The following is a 19,396-nucleotide window of genomic DNA, read 5'->3' on the forward strand; positions in this document are numbered from 1 at the left end:
CATCAGTTTCAGATTGGCTGTTCGTACTTCAAAGACCATATTTCCGCCAAATGTTAGGAAAGCTGATTGGAATAGGTATAGGGAATCGTTCAATTTGATGGTACCGGAAATGCCGGAGACAAATATGAGTACTGTGCAAGATATCGAACACGCAGTGGAGCGGATTAATAAGGCCTTCAACATTTCACTGAAAGCTGCTTGCCCTAGAGAAAAGCCAAGGGGAAAAAATCGGCCGCCATGGTGGACTACGGGGTTAAGTAATATGAGGAAATCCTGCAGGAAGCTCTTTAACAAAGCAAAGTCCACAAGAGCTCCGGAGGATTGGGACACTTACAAGATGAATCTGAGAGCATATAAACGAGAACTGAGAAGGTCTCAACAAAACTCTTGGGATGATTACTGTAGCAGCATTGAGAATACGTCAGAGGCTTCCAGACTACGGAGGGTACTAGCATCCACTAACACCGCTCCAGGTTTTATTAAAACATCGGAGGGCAATTGGACAACGTGCAGTGAGGAGACGTTGGAGGTACTTTTGGATACACACTTCCCTGGAAATCAGACGGTTGAACCATGTTCCGGCGGTGTAACAGAGGCTCAGCGATCATTTCCTATCGAGGAAATTGTGTCGGAATCTAGAATAAAATGGGCTTTAAATAGCTTTGGACCATTGAAATCCCCCGGACCTGATGGAATTACTCCGGCGGAGTTACAGGCAGTGGCTGAAAGAATTATCCCCTGGTTGACGTTGATATATAAACGATGTGTAAACTTAGCACATATTCCAGAAAAGTGGAGGGAAACAAAAGTCGTCTTCATACCTAAAGCAGGAAAAGCCTCTCACTCGAGTGCGAAGGATTTCCGACCAATCAGCTTATCCTCATTCCTACTTAAGACTCTGGAGAGGATGATAGACATGTATCTTAGAACTAGCGTGGATTCAAGATTGCTCTCGAAACGACAGCATACATACTCGAAGGGCAGGTCTACTGAGACCGCATTGCATGAACTGGTCAGCTTTATTGAAAGCTCACTATCTGTCAAAGAATAAACAATCGTGGCGTTTCTAGACATCGAAGGGGCGTTCAATAATGTCCATCCGAGCTCGATATTAAATGGACTGACAACTCTGAATGTTGATCCAGGTATACTTAGGCTATTAGACGAACTTCTAAGGAAGAAACGCATTTCAGCCACACTAGGACAAGCAAACATACAAAGGTATGTGAACAGAGGCACTCCTCAAGGAGGAGTTCTATCACATCTTCTTTGGAATGTTGCTATAAACAACCTTCTGGTTTCCCTAGAAAAAGAAAGGATAAAAGTGGTGGCATACGCAGATGATGTGGCGCTAGCAGTCAGGAGAAAATTCCCATCCACAATCAGAGATATTATACAGAGAGCTCTCCGGATGACTGAGAAATGGGCGAAAGATAATGGTCTTAGTGTAAATCCAGCAAAGACAGAACTAGTCATGTACTGCAAAGATCGCAAAACTCCCACGGTTAGGCCCATTTCCTTGGGGGGTATTGAAATTCCCTTTGGTGAGTGTGCAAAATACCTTGGCGTTATTTTGGACAGGAAGCTGAATTTTAGGCTTAATATTGAAGAGAGGGCGAGAAAAGCCACGGTAGCTTTGTACTCCTGCAAAAAGGCAATAAGGAAAAAGTGGGGACTAAAACCAAAAATTGTGCATTGGCTATACACGCCAGTAGTTAGACCTATAATGCTATATGGTGTTGTAGTCTGGTGGCCGGCACTTCAGAAACCGACTTGTTTAGATAAAGTTCAGCGTATGGCGAGCTTATGTATCTCAGGCGCATTTAGTAAGACAAGAACAGACTCCCTTAATGTCATGCTACATCTATTGCCTTTAGACATTTTGGCCAAACAGTCAGCTGCAACAACGGCTGTGCGGTTGCGCGAGCTATCGCTGTGGTCGGAAAAAATGTACGGTCATAGTTCGGTCCTCAAAGTAATGCCAGATGTGCCTAACGTAGTGGATTACACCCTGGCAAAACCACTTTTCGACAAAAAGTTTGAAACTCTAATTCGCAACAGTGAGGCGTGGTGTACACAGACCCCGGGGAATAAAAGATATATAGATTTCTATACTGATGGCTCCAAATTGAATGGACAAGTGGGGTTCGGAGTATATTCTAAAGATCTGGAAATTCGAATAGCGAAAAGATAACCTAATCACTGTAGTGTTTTTCAGGCTGAAATATTGGCAATAAGAGAGGTTGTGAATTGGCTGAGAAGTAATGTTCCAACAAATATTGGCATTAATATATACTCACACAGTCAACCTGCAATAAAATCCTTGGACTCTGTGTTCCTTAACTCGAAAACGGCCATAGACTGCCGCAAACCTCTCAACGAGATGGCTGAGCAGTACAATATTCACCTAATATGGGTGCCTGGCCATAGGAACATACCGGGGAACTGCGAAGCAGATGTGTTAGCAAGGCTAGGAACTACCTTACATATTCCAGGGGAACTAGAATCTGTTGGTATTCCTCTGGCCACCTGCAAGCTCTTACTGCGTGAGAGGGCTGTTAAGATGGCCAATGTTCGATGGGAAAATTGCAAGGGTTGTAGCGACACCAAGCAAATATGGCCCCATTTAAACTTAAACCGCACACTAGATATGCTAGTGTTCTCAAGACGTCAGATAGCACTAGGCGAATTTGCAAAAACTATAGGTGCGAAGTATAATGACTATTGTATGAGCTGTCATGATGTGGAGGAAAAGGAATCAATTAAACACCTCTTGTGTGCACAGAAAAAAAGTGTCTCGTAAATTTAAGAAGATTTTTACAATAATTTATTACAAGAATTTTCCAGAATTTTAGTTCATTTTTCGTATCTTCAACGAAAATTAACTACTCGAAATGAAATTTTACAAATTCTAAGTAGCAATCGTTTAGTTCATGGCCTACAAAATACGATGGAAATTTCCTTAAAAAATTTCTTAACTGGTAGTTAAAAATTCGTTTGTTATGCTATAAAACTACTTGTGAAGTGTAAAGTATTTTCTAAATAATAAGTGCAATTTACTATAAGATTTTTTTGTATGAGAAAATATTTTTTTGACGAAAAATGAACTTGAAAGTGGATAGCAATTTCTTACTGACAATTCCTATAGTTAATAATTGTTGGTAAAAATTACCCAATGAAATATTTTTAGTTCACATGTAATTAAATTTATAGACATTTTCGTCAAAAATGGTAGATAACATTTCATGAAAATTTTGCAAATTTTAAGTTAAACGTTTCATCGTTCATAAACTGGTGTGCCTTTACAAATATTATTCTCAGAGTAAATTGTCAGCAGATGCGATGAACTAATGCATAGTACAGAGATCTTTATCGGCATAGTGGAATGTGATTAATGTAAAGATGATGTTACTTGAGTTTTGTTGTGTATACATGAGCGTGGGGTTGTTTTTATTTTGGTTCATTTAGTGGTTTGTGTGTGTGTTTGTTATTCTTGGATGGTTTATTGGCTGGATGAGGTGTTGTTTTCAATAAAGGCACATGTGTTTTTGTTGTTGTAGGAATGTTTTGGCTTTGCTTGGTTTTGTTTGGCATGCTTCAGTTGTATAGTTGGCGTTGGCGTGGGCTGTTGCATCTTTTAATATGCAACAAGGGAATATAAAGGCATGGAATATTTTGGATTTTTGAGACATATATTGGTGTTTATTAAACATTTTAAATGAAAGTTATTAATATTTTATCGGTAGTTTCGAGAAAAGTTATTAAGAATATTTTGGAAAATATGTTGAAATTACAAGTGTATTGAAATTTTTATTATTCAATGTAAAAAATTAATATTCAATTCCAGATGAATTTGGACAATTTTTGTTATATCTCAGCGTATAGTTTAGCCATAAATTGGTAAGTATTGTTTTTTTAATATGGCTTTCTTTTAAAAATAATATTTTGTATGTATATTATTATTTGTTAATTATTTTTTTTTTTTTTGGAAACCAGTTTAATGTTTTTCTTTGTTGTAAAAGCAATATTTAATTTCAGAGCAATTCCAGATGGGTTCGAAAATAGAGAATTGGTAAGTTTTCTTTTAAAATTTGGCTTTCTTTCAACTAGAATATTTACGTTTTTATGACCTTTTTATCATCAAAATTATAGGTTTTTAATACCTTATTTTAGTATTTCTTTAATCAATTTTTTGGAAACCAATGTAATATTTCAATGTAAAAAAACAAATATTTAATTTCAGAATAACCCCTTAAAAATTTGAAAAAAATGTTGGTACTCCTTTGCTTGTAATTTAATAGTGAATTGGTAAGGATTCTTTAACTTTCTTTTAACCAGAATATTTGTGTTTTTTATGCATAATATTATTTTTTTCATTCGATTTTTTGGAAACCTATTTAATAATTTTATTTAATGTAAAAAATAAATATTTAATTTCAGAATAGCCCAAATAAATTTGGACAACTTTTTATATTTCCCCTCAGCGTACAATTTAATAGAGAATTGGTAAGTTTTATATTAAAACTCTGGCTTTCTTTCAACTAGAATATTTATTTTATTATATCCTTCACATCGATAACAACACAGTTTTATGAGTTTATATAGAATACTTCATTATTTCCTAATTGTTTCAGGTACCAATTTTATGAGATACGTTTTCCAAAGAAAAGTTGAATTCCTTACACCATTCGATAAATGAAGAATTAAAATTATATTTCATTACATGGTGTTAATTTTTAACAATTTTCATTATTGTTTCCATTTTTTTCCAGCAAGATATGTGAAAAAATTACCTACGATGAATAAAAAAAAGGATAAGTCAAAATGTCCAAACAGCGGGTTCAAATGAACTACTCTCTGTTCCACGTGGTCATAATTTTTATTCACAAAAACATTGTATTAAGAACTTTCATCATAAGTTTTTATAATAAAATACTTTTGCTTAAAGAAAGTTTAATTTTAATGTATGAAAATTTTCATAATAGTAAAACGGTTTGTTGTTCCTTTAATTATTTAATTGCTCTGTACTGTGGAATGATTGATTTAAAAATAGTTTAGTCGTCGACATTTTAAAGAGACTGTTAACCAATTTTTATTATCGGGTTTCCCACAAAATAAGCAAGTAAAACAAAATAATACTGACTTTTTAACTTGGTAGGGGTATATAAATTTTATGGTGTTGTAAAAATGAACTAAACTACAATGTTATAGATGAACTAAAACTTAAGAGAATTATAAACTAGACAAGTTGAAAAAAATCATGGTCAATATTACTACAGTTTAGTTCATTTTGCAATGGAAAAGGGTTCACTATTTTTTCAGTGTGAGTGTCCTGCTTTTTGTGTAAGGCGTAAGCGAATTTTAGGAGCATATAGCTTTAGATTACTGGCTGACCTGGAAAACGTTAACTTAAGCAGTTTGTTAATGTTTTTGGAGCAATCTGGTTGGTTCCACAAAAGTAAATAATCGAGAAGGTTCAGTGGTTAAGACTAGAAGTGTCCATATGTAATAGGTACTTTTAGTTAAATGTGGTATCACAATGGACTGAATAGTCTAAGTGAGCCTGAAATTTAATCGGGCTGCCACTAACCTAACCTAACCTAAACCGATCCCCAGATTTGACCTCCGGTGCCTTTTGGAGAAGCAAATATCATCCGATCTGCTTGAAATTTGGTACGTGGTGATCGTATATGATATTTAACAACCATGCCAAAAGTAGTCCATATCAGTCCATAATCATATATATCACCCATATAAACCCATCCCGAGATTTGGTTTTGGAGCCTCTTGGAGGAGCAAATTTCATCCGAGTGAGTTGAAATTTGGTACATTGTGCTAGTATCTGGTCGTTAACAACCATGCCTAACTAGGTCCATATCGGTCTATAGTTATAAATATCCCTCGGATAGATCGATTTCCAATCACACAAAAATTGGTCCATATCAAGTTCATAATTGTATATAGCCCCCATATAAGTGACCCCCATATTTCAATTCTGGCTCTCCACGTACCGTGCAAAAAGTCCATATCGATTCGTAATTATTTGTAGACTTAACTATACATAACTTCTTTGTCTATTATATACCACGTATGGACTAACTCACAATTTAGAAAACGATGTTAAGAAGTTTTAAGATACCACAACCCAAGTAGTTCGATTGTGGATGACAGTTTTTCGTAGAAGTTTCTACGCAACCCATGTTGAAGGGTACATAAGATTCGGCCTGGCCGAACTTACGGCCGTATATACTTGTTTATTTCTGCAACTGCCACCAAACGCCAATAAATGGTTTCAACAAGATGGTGCAACAGCTCATACAGCCCGTGCAACGATGGACTTATTAAGACAACAATTTTCAAATCGGATAATTTCTAAAAACGGCGATTTGAGATGGCCACCACGATCGCCAGATTTGAGTGCACAGGATTTTTTCTTGTGGGGCTATCTCAAAGACAAAGTTTATGTGAATAAGCCCCAAACCTTGCAGCTACTAAAGGACAACATTCAAGAAGATCGTATACCACAAGAAACACTCAACAAAGCTATGGAAAATGTCATAAAAAGAGCACATTTTTGCGTTAGAGAAAACGGTTCTCATTTAACTAATATTATTTTTCATAATTAATGTCAAAAAATAACATAAAATAAACTATCTTTTTATCATAAATTTTTTTTGTTTTTTTTTTAATTCCATTCAATAGTTATTTAAAAAACAAATCATATAGTTACTTTAGCCGCACCCTGTATTTCATCGCTTCAATAAGGCTTGCAGATGAATATTTACTTTTTTTTCAATGCAATCTAAGATCGATTATTCGAATAAAAGTTAAAAAATTATATGCCATGACATCTCTTTTACAAAGTAATAGTAATAATATCATACATTATATGACCCCATATAAGCACATAACAACGGGGATTATATTCATTTCAAATAAAAGTTGTAAAGGACATTGACATTAATGGCAAATGGCTTATACCATTCACTCACTCACAAATGAGAGAGAGGAAGAAAATAAACGCTTTCAGCATTTTCTGTTGACCATGTAATTATTTGCAAACCATAGTGATAATCCTGAACTCCCATTACCTTCAAACTATGACTGACATCAAGTAAGATGGGGGAAAATGTGGTGTACGCCATGTGAAGGAATTACCTTTTAATAAAAGGTAATTTTGCCATACATAGGTGGTATATTTGGCCAAAGGACTTTACCATGTTGGAAGAAATTCTTAACGGGTTAGAATATGGCCCACCTATATCTCACCTGTATTTCTTGCTGGGCGTGATAATGACATTGAAAGAAAATTTTATTTATATGTCTCACAAATTTTAGTTTAAGATAAAGGTGCGACGATAAAGACTGCATAATTTACCTGTATCGAACAGGCCACCAGCAAGTAATAGGGAGTGATAATCCCAACTTTTCACAAAATCATGGGGAATTTATATTAAAATGGGAAAAAGTTTGTCAGACAAGCAGATATAAAGATAAAAATATATATACACAAAACGAAAAAAAAAAAACAAAAACGAATATAAAAAATCACAATAAATTATATTCTTTTCACCCTATTCTCTTGGCGTTCACCCACATGCATATGAGTGTGTGTGTGTAAGTCGGTCTATGAACACAAAACAACCCCCATTATCATCTGATGGGGGTTACAAAATCTCCTCCCGGTCCCCATCTCTTCAATTTGTGTTTTCTTCTCCATTCAATTTAATTGTCTAATGTCTAGCTATTTAGATTCTATGACATTTACTACCTCTTTTGCACCTATTGTTGGCCAACGAGGACCTAGAAAAAGTGTTCCATTGTGGGGAAGCGTTAGAAATTTCTAATCACATACTTCGTGATAGGAATTTTGTTATTAGAAATTATCAGGAGATCAGAATTTGCCAGCAGATGTGCTGTGGCATTAGAACATTTGACCAAACACAGGAGCCAAGGCAGACGACATCCACCCACCTATCATATGGAGACAATGGCGAATGGAATAGAGAGAAGTGTTCATGCTGTGTGTATTCCGTAATAATATGGCGTCTGTGTTGATATAGGGGTGAATTTTTTTTTGCATTGGAATTGATGTTCATATATGTGAGAACTTTTTTGTTTTCTATAATGGAACAATTAAAAAGTAAATGTTTACAGAAGGTTAAGAGGACTTCAGCATATAAGAACGAAGATTTTGGTGTGATTTATTCCAAAACAATGGAAATGGGATTAAAATCAGGCAAGGCTCGTTTTACCAAGCCTACTGAAATTTGATTTTAATATGGGTACTAGATTGGATTGAGATAGATCAGGAATGATGTGTCGAAAACTATGAAGAAAATCTTACTCAGTTTCAAGGACTTTGTCTTTAAGTTAATGGTTTGGTATTGATTCTGAGCCAAGGATACCTTTAGGGTAAAATTTTATTTCTGTAGAAAATTTTGTCAAAATTTCATTTCTATAGAAATTTTTGTCAAAATTTTATTTCTATCGAAAATTTTGCCAAGATTTTATTTTTATAGAAAATTTTGTCAAAATTTTATTTCTATAGAAAATTTTTGCAAAATTTTATTTTTACGGAAAATTTTGTCAAAATTTTATTTCTATAGAAAATTTTTGCAAAATTTTATTTTTATAGAAAATTTTGTCAAAATTTTACTGCTATAGAACATATTGTCAACATTTTATTTCGATAGAAAATTTTGTCAAAATTTTATTTCTATAGAAAATTTTTGCAATATTTTATTTTTATGGAAAATTTTGTCAAAATTTTATTTCTATAGAAAATTTTTGCAAAATTTTATTTTTATAGAAAATTTTGTCAAAATTTGACTGCTATAGAACATATTGTCAACATTTTATTTCGATAAAAAATTTTGTTAACATTTTTATCTATAGAAAATTTTGTCAAAATTCTATTTCTATAGAAAATTTTGTCAAAATTTTATTTCTTCGGAAAATTTTGTCAAAAAAGTAAATATTTCAAAATTTTATTTCTATAAAAAATTTTGTGAAGATTTTATTTCTATAGAAAATTTTGTCAAGATTTTATTTCTATAGACATTTTTATAGAAAATGTTGTGAAAATTTTATTTCTATAGAACATTTTGTCAAAATTTTATTTCTATAGAAAATTTTGTCAAAATTTTATTTCTATAGAAAATGGTGTCAAAATTTTATTTCCATAGAAAATTTTGTCAAAATATTATTTCCATAGAAACTTTTTGCTACATTTCATTCGTTTTGCTTTGTTATTGTTGGTTTTTTTCTTTAATCATTGTTGTTGTTTTTGCACTTGAACCTACCGAAAAAAGGTTTAACATGATAGCCGGCTTATGCCTAAATAAATTCGTACAAACATATCTCTTTTCCTTTGCCACCGTCAAATCATCGATTTGAGTGCAGTTGGCTGGGTTTATTTTGAGCGTTCTTCCTCTTTTTTTCATCCGATTTGTTTTGTTATTGTTGGCTTTGTCTTTAATCATTGTTGTTGTTTTTTTGATTTCAGATTAAAACCATGCATTGCCTAAACAACAAGGGTAGCTTAACAAACAGAGGAAAATAATGTTTGTCAAATTTATTTGAGGAATGTGGTAATTCCGAAACGTGCGTCCATCCAACCATGTTTGCAGTCTATAGGGCTTTGCCCAAATAAATTTGACAAACATTATTTTCCTCTGTTGGTTAAGCTACGCTTGTAGTTTAGTCAATGAATGGTTTTAAGTTGAAATAAAAAAAAAAACAACAACAAACTTTTATTTCTATAGAAAATGTTGTCAACATTTTATTTGTTAGAAAATTTGGTTAAAATTTTATTTCTATAGAAAATTTTGTGAAAATTTTATTTCAACAGAAAATTTTGTCAAAATTTTATTTCTATAGAAAATTTTGTCAACATTTTATTTCTATAGAAAATTTTGTCAAAATTTTATTTGTATAGAAAATTTTATCAAAAATTTATTTGTATACAAAATTGTGTCAAAATTTTATTTCTATAGAAAATTTTGTCAAAATTTTATTTCTATAGAAAATTTTGTCAACATTTTATTTCTACAGAAAATTTTGTCAAAATTTTATTTCTATAGAAAATTTTGTCAAAATTTTATTTCTATAGAACATTTTGTCCAAATTTTTTTTCTATAGAAAATTTTGTCAAAATTTTATTTCTATCGAAAATTTTGTCAAAATTTTATTTCTATCGAAAATTTTGTCAAAATTTTATTTCTATCGAAAATTTTTGCAAAATTTTATTTCTATAGAAAATTTTTGCAAATTTTTATTTCTATTGAAAATTTTTGCAAAATTTTATTTCTATAAAAAATTTTTGCAAAATTTTATTTCTATAGAAAATTTTTGCAAAATTTTATTTCTTCAGAAAATTTTGTGAAAATTTTATTTTGTATAGAAAATTTTGTCAAAATTTTATTTCAATAGAAAATTTTGTCAAAATTTTATTTCAATAGAAAATTTTGTCAAAATTTGATTTCTGCAGAAAATTTTGTCAAAATTTTAGTTCTCTAGAAAATTTTGTCAAAATTTTATTCCTATAGAAAATTTTGTCAAAATTTTATTTCTATAGAAAATTTGATCAAAAATTTATTTCTATAGAACATTGTGTCAAAATTTTATTTCTATTGAAGATTTTATCAAATTTTTTTCTATAGATACTTTTGTCAAAAATGTATTTCTATAGAAAATTTTGTGAAAATTTTATTTATATAGAAAATTTTATCAAAAATTTATTTGTATAGAAAATTTTGTCAAAATTTTTTTCTATAGAAACTTTTGTCAAAAATTTATTTCTATAGAAAATTTTGTGAAAATTTTATTTATATAGAAAATTTTGCCAAAAATTTATTTCTATAGAAAATTTTGTCAAAATTTTATTTCTATAGCAAATTTTGCCAAAATTTTATTTCTATAGAAAATATTGTCAAAATTTTATTTTTGTAGAGAATTTGGTCAAAATTTTATTTTTATAGAAAATTTGGTCATAAATTTATTTCTATAGAACATTGTGTCAAAATTTTATTTCTATTGAAGATTTTATCAAATTTTATTTCTATAGAAAATTTTTGAAAAATTTTATTTCTATAGAAAATTTTGTCAAAGTTTTATATCTATAGAACATTTTGTCAAAAATTTATTTGTATAAAAAATTTTGTCAAAGTTTTATTTCTATAGAAAATTTTGTCGAATTTTATTTATATAGAAAATTTTGCCAAAATTTTATTTCTATAGAAAATTTTGTCAAGATTTCATTTCTATAGAAAATTTTGTCAAGATTTTATTTCTATAGAAAATTTTGTCAAGATTTTATTTCTATAAAAATTTTGCCAAAATTTTATTTCTATAGAAAATTTTGTAAAGACACTCACGACGGAAAAATCTTACTCATGCACACTCACGCAGGATAGTGTTTGGTAGGATTTACCCTCACGCACACTCATGAAAAGAAAATTTGTTCTCACCCACACTCACGCACGAAATGTCGTGACTCACGAAAAATGTCGTGAATCACGAATAATTTTATGACTAATTTACCTTAGGGACGTGTTTGAAAACATGAGCATGATTAAAATCGAGATCGTTATTCAACTCTTAACATCCCAGGTGTCACTAAAATTGTTAATGGGTTCATCTCGTAAGCGTTTTATGTCAGTGGGGGGATTTTTTTTCGTGTGCGTATTTTTCCGAAATTCATTACTCCCGCGCACTCACGAAGAAATTATTTTCGTGACTCACGTTTAACCACGACTTTTGGTTTGTTAATTACGCTCACGTACACTCACTCCGTGTCCATCAGCGTGACTCACGACTCTCGCGTGTGTCACGAAATTTTTCGTGCGATTCCCAAAAATAGTAAGTATGGTTAAAATGATTTGGAGCCAATGATTTTGTTCTTTAGTTATAGTTAATTTTTTCTTCTTGAGGGGGCATACAATTTGACTGGTTTAACAACGCTTTGTGGAAATCTCAAAATGTGGAATATAATTTAGTTCAATTTTCGTACGACGTAATCTGGAGCCGAAATAGGATATGATAAACTTTGACACCTATATTTCCGCTTTGAGAAGATGGTCGGATAATAGATTTTTTCTTAGCTTTAAAACCAAAATTTTGATGAATAGAATTATTTGAGGTTTGTCTTCGTAATTTAGCGATAAGGAAACAGATTTTTGTTTATAAGCCGAAATAGCTCAGTTGGGAGAGCGTTAGACTGAAGATCTAAAGGTCCCCGGTTCAATCCCGGGTTTCGGCAAAACTATTTTGATGTTTTTATATAAAAAATATGTATATTCTATTTAAAAGACTCGTCGTACCATGTAAAGAATTTTTTTTAAAGATCATCACTATGTTCCAATCAAATTATTGGGCCAATGTACCCACCCAAACATATTGGCTATGGTAAGTTTTGAAAAAGTTACCCCTACTATTTGATATAATCGGGAGCGTAGAAATATCAGGCAGATAAGTCCAACATGACACCAAAATATTTTCTTTGTCCATTTTGAGGGTTGTTAGTTTATCAAATTTCCATGTGGGAGGGGGTGGTGCAAAACCAGCCACCAAATCCGATATCTAAATACCCCACAACAATGGGTGTGAAAACAAATTTTTTGAGATTTTTTTTTGGAGAATACCGACATTAGGCCAACAGCAACAGAGATTGAGTGAATATAGGAACTTCAGGCGAAATCACGAAATGAAATAAATGAACCACATTCCATTGGAGGAGTGGAGGTTAGAAGAAAATTCAATTTGTTTTTTCAAAGGAAATGTCTACAAACTTGAATTTCATAATAAAAATACATTCTATGTAGACAGGGCCATTGCTTAGTCTATTATCTACTATACGCATAGAGCTTTGAAAATAGGAAAATAAATGACTCAACATCAACATACAAAACAGTTTTCCACTGGGACAACAGAATTCATAATAGGATGTTAATATTTCTTATAGTAGCAAGGAAATATGTCCTCCATATCGTTATAGTGATGCCATTGTATAATGACACCTTTTCCACATTTCTTGATATTGTTTGAGTTCCAGCCACATTATTACCCACAATCCCACTTTTTGCCCCATACGTTTGATTTTCATTTTCCATTGTAGGTGGGTAGTTTTGTGTTTTTTTTTTTTTTGTTATATCAATGTTTTCTTTGGCTTTATAAGTGTCTGTGGCTGTTTTGTTGTTGCATTTTCTTTTGTTTTTTTTGGTATATCACCATCCTGGCAGGATGTGTATCTATCTACTATATAGCTTATATGGAATTGTAAACATTTTCATTTCCGCTTTTACTTTCACTTTTTTCTGATTATCTGTTAAACGGAAATTCGTTAGTTCCGCAAATGAATTCCATTGTCTAAAGGCATTTCCTTTGGATGAGAAAAAAACAATATCTTGCAGAAAAGTCATTGAGGAAATTCCAGGATTTTTTTTTGTGTGGGAGTGAATGAATGTACTGCTACAATGCTCTAGAAGTTTTTTTGTATGAAACCATTGATTTCATTTCCAAACTACTTCCAAAAGCTGTAGTTTAGATCCCCAACTTTTAACTAAAAAGAAGAGACATTTTTGATCAAGAACTGTACATGGGCTTGTAGTAAGACCAGATCGTTTGCATAGCGAAAAATTTGTTTCTAAAATTTTACATTAATTTGCATTAATTTAAATGAATGATCCCTTCAATTAGCGAAAAATTGTTGGGTGTTTAAATACCTTTAAATTGTAAATTTGTCGTATTAAAGTTTTTTGCTTGCACCAGCAAGGGAAAATTGATATTTCTACAATTGACTTTGATAGTATGAAATAACACAAAAATTAAAATTTTTAGAGATAGTGAATTATAGAAACAATTTTTTAATAGAAAATTTTTGCAATTTTTTTTAAAATATTTGCAATTTTTTAAATTTAAAAATTGTTTAAACATTTTATTTCTTTAAGGAATTTTCTCAAAATTTTATTTCTATAGAAAATTTTGTCAAAGTTTTAAAATTTTATCAAAATTTATTTCTATAGAAAATTTTCTCAAAATTATATTTCTATAGAAAATTTTCTCAAAATTATATTTCTATAGAAAATTTTCTCAAATTCATTAAAAATTTTATTCCTCTAGTAAATTTTTGCTAAATTTTATTTTTATAGAAAATATTCCCAATTTTTATTCTTCTAGAATATTTTCCCAATATTTTATTTCTATAGAAAATTTTATCCAAATTTTATTTCTACAAAAAATTTTGTCAAAGACTTATTCCTATTGAAAATCTTGACAAAATTTTATTTCTATAGAAAATTTTGTCAAAATTTTATTTCTATAGAAAATGTTTCAAAATTTTATTTCTATAGAAAATTTTCTCAATATTTTAATTCTATAGAAAAATTTCTCGATAAAAAAATATAGAAAATTTTCTCAAAATTATATTTCTATAAAAATTTTTCTCCAATCCATTCAATATTTTTTCAAAATCTTATTCCTCTAGCAATTTTTTTTCAAAATTTTATTTCTATAGAAAATATTCCCAATTTTTATTCTTCTAGAGTATTTTCCCAATATTTTATTTCTATAGAATATTTTATCAAAATTTTATTTTTTTAAATGTTATTCCTCTAGAACATTTGTCCAAATTCTATTCCTCTAGAAAATTTTCTCAATATTTTAATTCTATAGAAAAATTTCTCGAGCTTTTATCTCTAGGAAATTTTCTCAAAATTTTATTTCCAAAGAAAAATTTCTCAAAATTTTATTTCCAAAGAAAAATTTCTCAAAATTTTATTTCCAAAGAAAAATTTCTCAAAATTTGTATTTTTATAGAAAATTTTGTCAGAATTTTATTTCTATAGAAAATTTTGTCAAAATTTTATTTCTATAGAAAATTTTGTCAAAATTCTATTTCTATTGAAAAATTTCTCGAATTCATTCAACATTTTTTCAAAATGTTATTCCTCTAGTAAATTTTCTCAGAAAATATTCCTAACTTCTATAGAAAATATTCCCAATTTTTGTTCTTCTAGAATATTTTCTCAATATTTGATTCCTATAGAAAATTTTCTCAACATTTTATTTCTATAGAAAATTTTATCAAAATTTTATTTCTATAGAATTTTTTTTCAAAATTTTATTTCTATAGAAAATTTTTCCAAATTTATATTTCTAAAGAAAATTTTCTCAAAATTATATTTCTACACAAAAATTTCCAAAATTCTTTCAACTTTTTTTCAAAATGTTATTCCTCTAGTAAATTTTCTCAAAATTTTATTTCTATAGAAAATATTCCCAATTTTTATCCTTCTAGAATATTTTCTCAATAATTTATTTTTATAGAAAATTTTATCAAAATTTTATAAATCTTATTTAATGTTATTCCTCTAGAAAATTTTCTCAAAATTTAAAATTTAGAAAATTTTCTCGAACTTTTATCTCTATTGAAAATTTTCTCAAAATTTTAATTCTATAGAAAATTTTCTCGAACTTTTATCTCTATAGAAAATTTTCTAAAAATTTTATTTCTATAAAAAATTTTCTCAAAATGTTATTTCTATAAAAAAATGTTTCAAAATTTTATTTCTATAGAAAATGTTGTAAAAATTTTATTTCTATAGAAATTTTTGTCAAAATTTTATTCCTTTAGAAAATTTTGTCAAAATTTTATTTCTATAGAAAATTTTGTCAAAATTTTATTTCGATAGAAAATTGTCTCAAAATTAAAGTTCTATCGAAATTTTTCTCAAAATTTTATTCATTTGTAAAAATATTATTCCTCTAGAAAATATTGCAACAACTTCTCGAGATTTTTTTTATTAAGAATAAAATAAGGAATGCAGTTGCAATCTTTCCAGCGCCAGAATTTTTATTAAACATTTTGCTTGTTTTTTTTTTAATGTACTGTAATTGGTTTTTAATTTTTTATTGATGTTCTAGTTTGTGGCAACTAATTCACTACGAGGTATGAATAGAAAATAAAGTACAATATTATTGTAATTTTTATACCCACCACCATGGAATGGTGATGGGGGTATAATAAGTTTGTCATTCCGTGTGTAACACATCGAAATATCGATTTCCGACTATATAAAGTATATATATATTCTTGATCATGGAGAAATTCTAAGACGATATAAGCATTTCCGTCTGTCTGTTGTAATCACGCTACAGCCTTCAATAATGGCGCTATCGTCCTAAAACTTGGCACAGATTCGTTTTTGTTTGCAGGCCGGTCAAGTTCGAAGATGGGCTATATCGGTCCAAGTTTTGATATAGTCCCCATATAAACCGATTTCCCGATTTGGGGTCTTGGGCTTATAAAAACCGTAGTTTTTATCCAATTTGCCTGAAATTGAAAAATCTAGAGGTACTTGAGGACCATAAAAAGGTGTGCCGAAAATGGTGCCCATAGGTCCATGTTTTGGTATAGCCCCCATATAGACCGATCTCCCGATTTTGTTTCTTAGGCTTCAAGAAACTGTATTTAATATCCGATTTGCCTGAAATTGAAAATCTAGAAGTATTTTGGGACCATAAAGAAGTGTATCGAAAATATTCCGTATCGGTCCATGTTTTGGTATAGCCCCCATATAGGCCGATCTCGCGATTTTGCTTCTTGGGCGTCTAGAAACTGTATATTTTATCCGATTTGCCTGAATTTGAAAATCTAGAGGTATTTTAGGTCCATAAAGAGGTGTGTCGAAAGTGGTCCGTATCGGTCCATGTTTCGGTATAGCCGCCATATAGACCTATCTCCCGATTTTATTTCTGGGGCTTCTATAAACTGTATTTATTACCCGATTTGCCTGAAATTGGAAATCTAGAGGTATTTTGGGACCACAAATAGGTGTACCGAAATTGAGGTGCATCGGTCCATTTTTTGTTATAACCCCCATATAGACCGATCTCCCGATTTTATTTCTTGGCCGTCTAGAGGCTATATTTTCTAGCCGATGTACTTGAAATTGAAAATCTAAAGGTATTTTAGGACCATAAAGTGGTGTGTGGAAAATGGTCCGTATCGGTCCATGTTTTGGTATAACCGCCATATAGACCTATCTCCCGATTTTATTTCTGGGGCTTCTATAAACTGTATTTATTACCCGATTTGCCTGAAATTGGAAATCTAGAGGTATTTTGGGACCACAAATAGGTGTGCCGAAATTGAGTTGCATCGGTCCATTTTTTGTTATAACCCCCATATAGACCGATCTTCCGATTTTACTTCTTGGCCGTCTAGAGACTATATTTTCTAGCCGATGTGCTTGAAATTGAAAATCTAGAGGTATTTTAAGATCACAAATAGGTGTGTCGCAAATGGTGCCTATCGTTCCATGTTTGGTATAGACCCCATATAGACCTATCTCCCGACTTTATTTCTGGGGCTTCTAGAATCCGTAATTTTATCCAATTTGCCGGAAATTAGAAATCTTGGGCCATAAAGAGGTGTGTCGCAAAATGTCCGTATCGGTCCATGGTTTGGTATAGCCCCTATATAGACTGATCTCCCGATTTTACTTCTTGCGCTTCTAGAATTCGTAGTTTTCACCCAATTCGTCTGAAAGTGGAATTCTAGAGGTATTTGAGGAACATTAAGAGGTGGCCCCCATATAGACCTAACTCCCGAATTTATTTCTAGGACTTCTGGAATCCAGCTGACCACAAATAGGTCAGCCGAATATGGTGTGTATCGACCCATGTTTTGGTATAGCCTCCACATAGACCGATCTCCAGATTTAACCCATTGGGCTTCTAGAAACCGTAGTTTTGTCCGATTTGCACTGGAATTTTGGACCCTCAAAACTCTGTATCGCATTTATTTTTACCGGTCCGTTTGGTAAGGCATCGATATAGACCGATATCTCTTGTTGAGGGCACACCGACAGAAAAACTATTTTCCTAAGGAATGAAATTTTAGACAATGATGATGAAAATTGCTTGAAACTGAAAGTAAAATTTCCACATTTTACTCAACGTATTCATTAAAATAATGGCGGAAAAAATCTACAGATTTAAGATTTCAAATCAAGGCGTTTTTTCATCATATACACGATATGTTAATGATTACTCTAAAACTCAAATAAAATTGGTTCTCATAAATCCAGAATCTGATCTAGTCTTCATAGGTAGAATCTGGTTGAACCGATTTGCTTGGGAGAAAATTTGTCATCAAACCCCCTAAAATTCTATATATTATCAAGAAACCCGCTACGACGAAGAGTTTTCAAAGTAAACTATTATATTTGATTCATGGTGGTGGGTATTTAAGAATCGGCCCGGCCGAACTTAGTGCTGTATATACTTGTTTCTGGTTTATTGTATTTTATTACTCAAAAGCACAATATGCCGGAAATAATATGAAATTTTAGAATCGGTTTAGATTTGTTCAATTTGGTAACTATTGGCATGGATTATGGCCTTAAACCGGTGGACAAAGCCATCACACATTATTTGAATGCGGCGCTACGGTATTTTGACTCATTCCCGGCTAAACGTGGTCTTTGAGATGGTCGATACTTTGGTATGGTTTAGTACTAACCTTACTCTCTAAAATTCCCCAGGTCCAATGTAATGAGATCCGGAGATTTTCGTGGCCATTGTGTGGTACAAATGAGGCGAGGAACCTCATTTTTAAATCAGTTTTGGTTTACCTTTTTTAATGGCATCTTTGGCAAATCAACCCGAATATTTTGTTTGGTCACAAACAAAATCAATTTGGAATGACTTCTCATCGGAGAAACTGAAATTCGAAGCAACTCCTTGGCTCTGTTTAGTACATCTTCTGTTGTGCATCAGTGAGCCCCGGCACTTTTTTGAACTTCAATAGCTTTAATCCAATCTCATTTTATGCATCCGTTCTCGCGATATGATCTGTCCATCAGCAAATTTTATACCACTGCAATGCACTGCGTCGTGGATTTTGATCAAATCTAGCCCTATTTATGTATCATTTCTAGTATTGTTACCGTTTTTTCGTCCTACCAGGTTGGCTCATAAGTCCCCGGTCTAAGAAAAACACATTTTTTTTGTCAAAATTCGTTTTTATTATTCAACATAGTTCCCTTCAAGAGCGATACAATGATTATAACGACCTTCCAATTTTTTGATACCATTTTGGTAGTACTCCTTCGGTTTTGCTTCAAAATAGGCCTCAGTATCGGCGATCACCTCTTCATTGCAGCCAAATTTTTTCCCTGCGAGCATCCTTTTGAGGTCTGAGAAAAAGAAAAAGTCGCTGGGGGCCAGATCTGGAGAATACGGTGGGTGGGGAAGCAATTCGAAGACCAATTCATGAATTTTTGCCATCGTTCTCAATGACTTGTGGCACGGTGCGTTGTCTTGGTGGAACAACACTTTTTTCTTCTTCATATAAGGGCCGTTTTGCCGCCATTTCGACCTTCAAACGCTC

General features: G+C 31.4%; 1 long non-coding RNA gene and 1 other non-coding gene across 2 annotated transcripts; both read left to right on the forward strand.

Annotated features, from left to right (window-relative positions):
- Positions 1-4,237: 4,237 nt before the first annotated feature.
- Positions 4,238-4,694, forward strand: LOC142243001 (uncharacterized). The gene is made up of 3 exons (XR_012724290.1): positions 4,238-4,308; positions 4,441-4,506; positions 4,635-4,694. It is a non-coding gene; the product is annotated as an uncharacterized LOC142243001 (long non-coding RNA).
- Positions 4,695-12,189: 7,495 nt separating this feature from the next.
- On the forward strand, positions 12,190-12,262 carry TRNAF-GAA (transfer RNA phenylalanine (anticodon GAA)). The gene has a single exon. It is a non-coding gene; the product is annotated as a tRNA-Phe (tRNA).
- The last annotated feature ends 7,134 nt before the right edge of the window (positions 12,263-19,396 follow it).

This window comes from Haematobia irritans, chromosome 1, assembly GCF_050003625.1.
Source record: "Haematobia irritans isolate KBUSLIRL chromosome 1, ASM5000362v1, whole genome shotgun sequence".
Lineage (NCBI taxonomy): Eukaryota > Metazoa > Arthropoda > Insecta > Diptera > Muscidae > Haematobia > Haematobia irritans.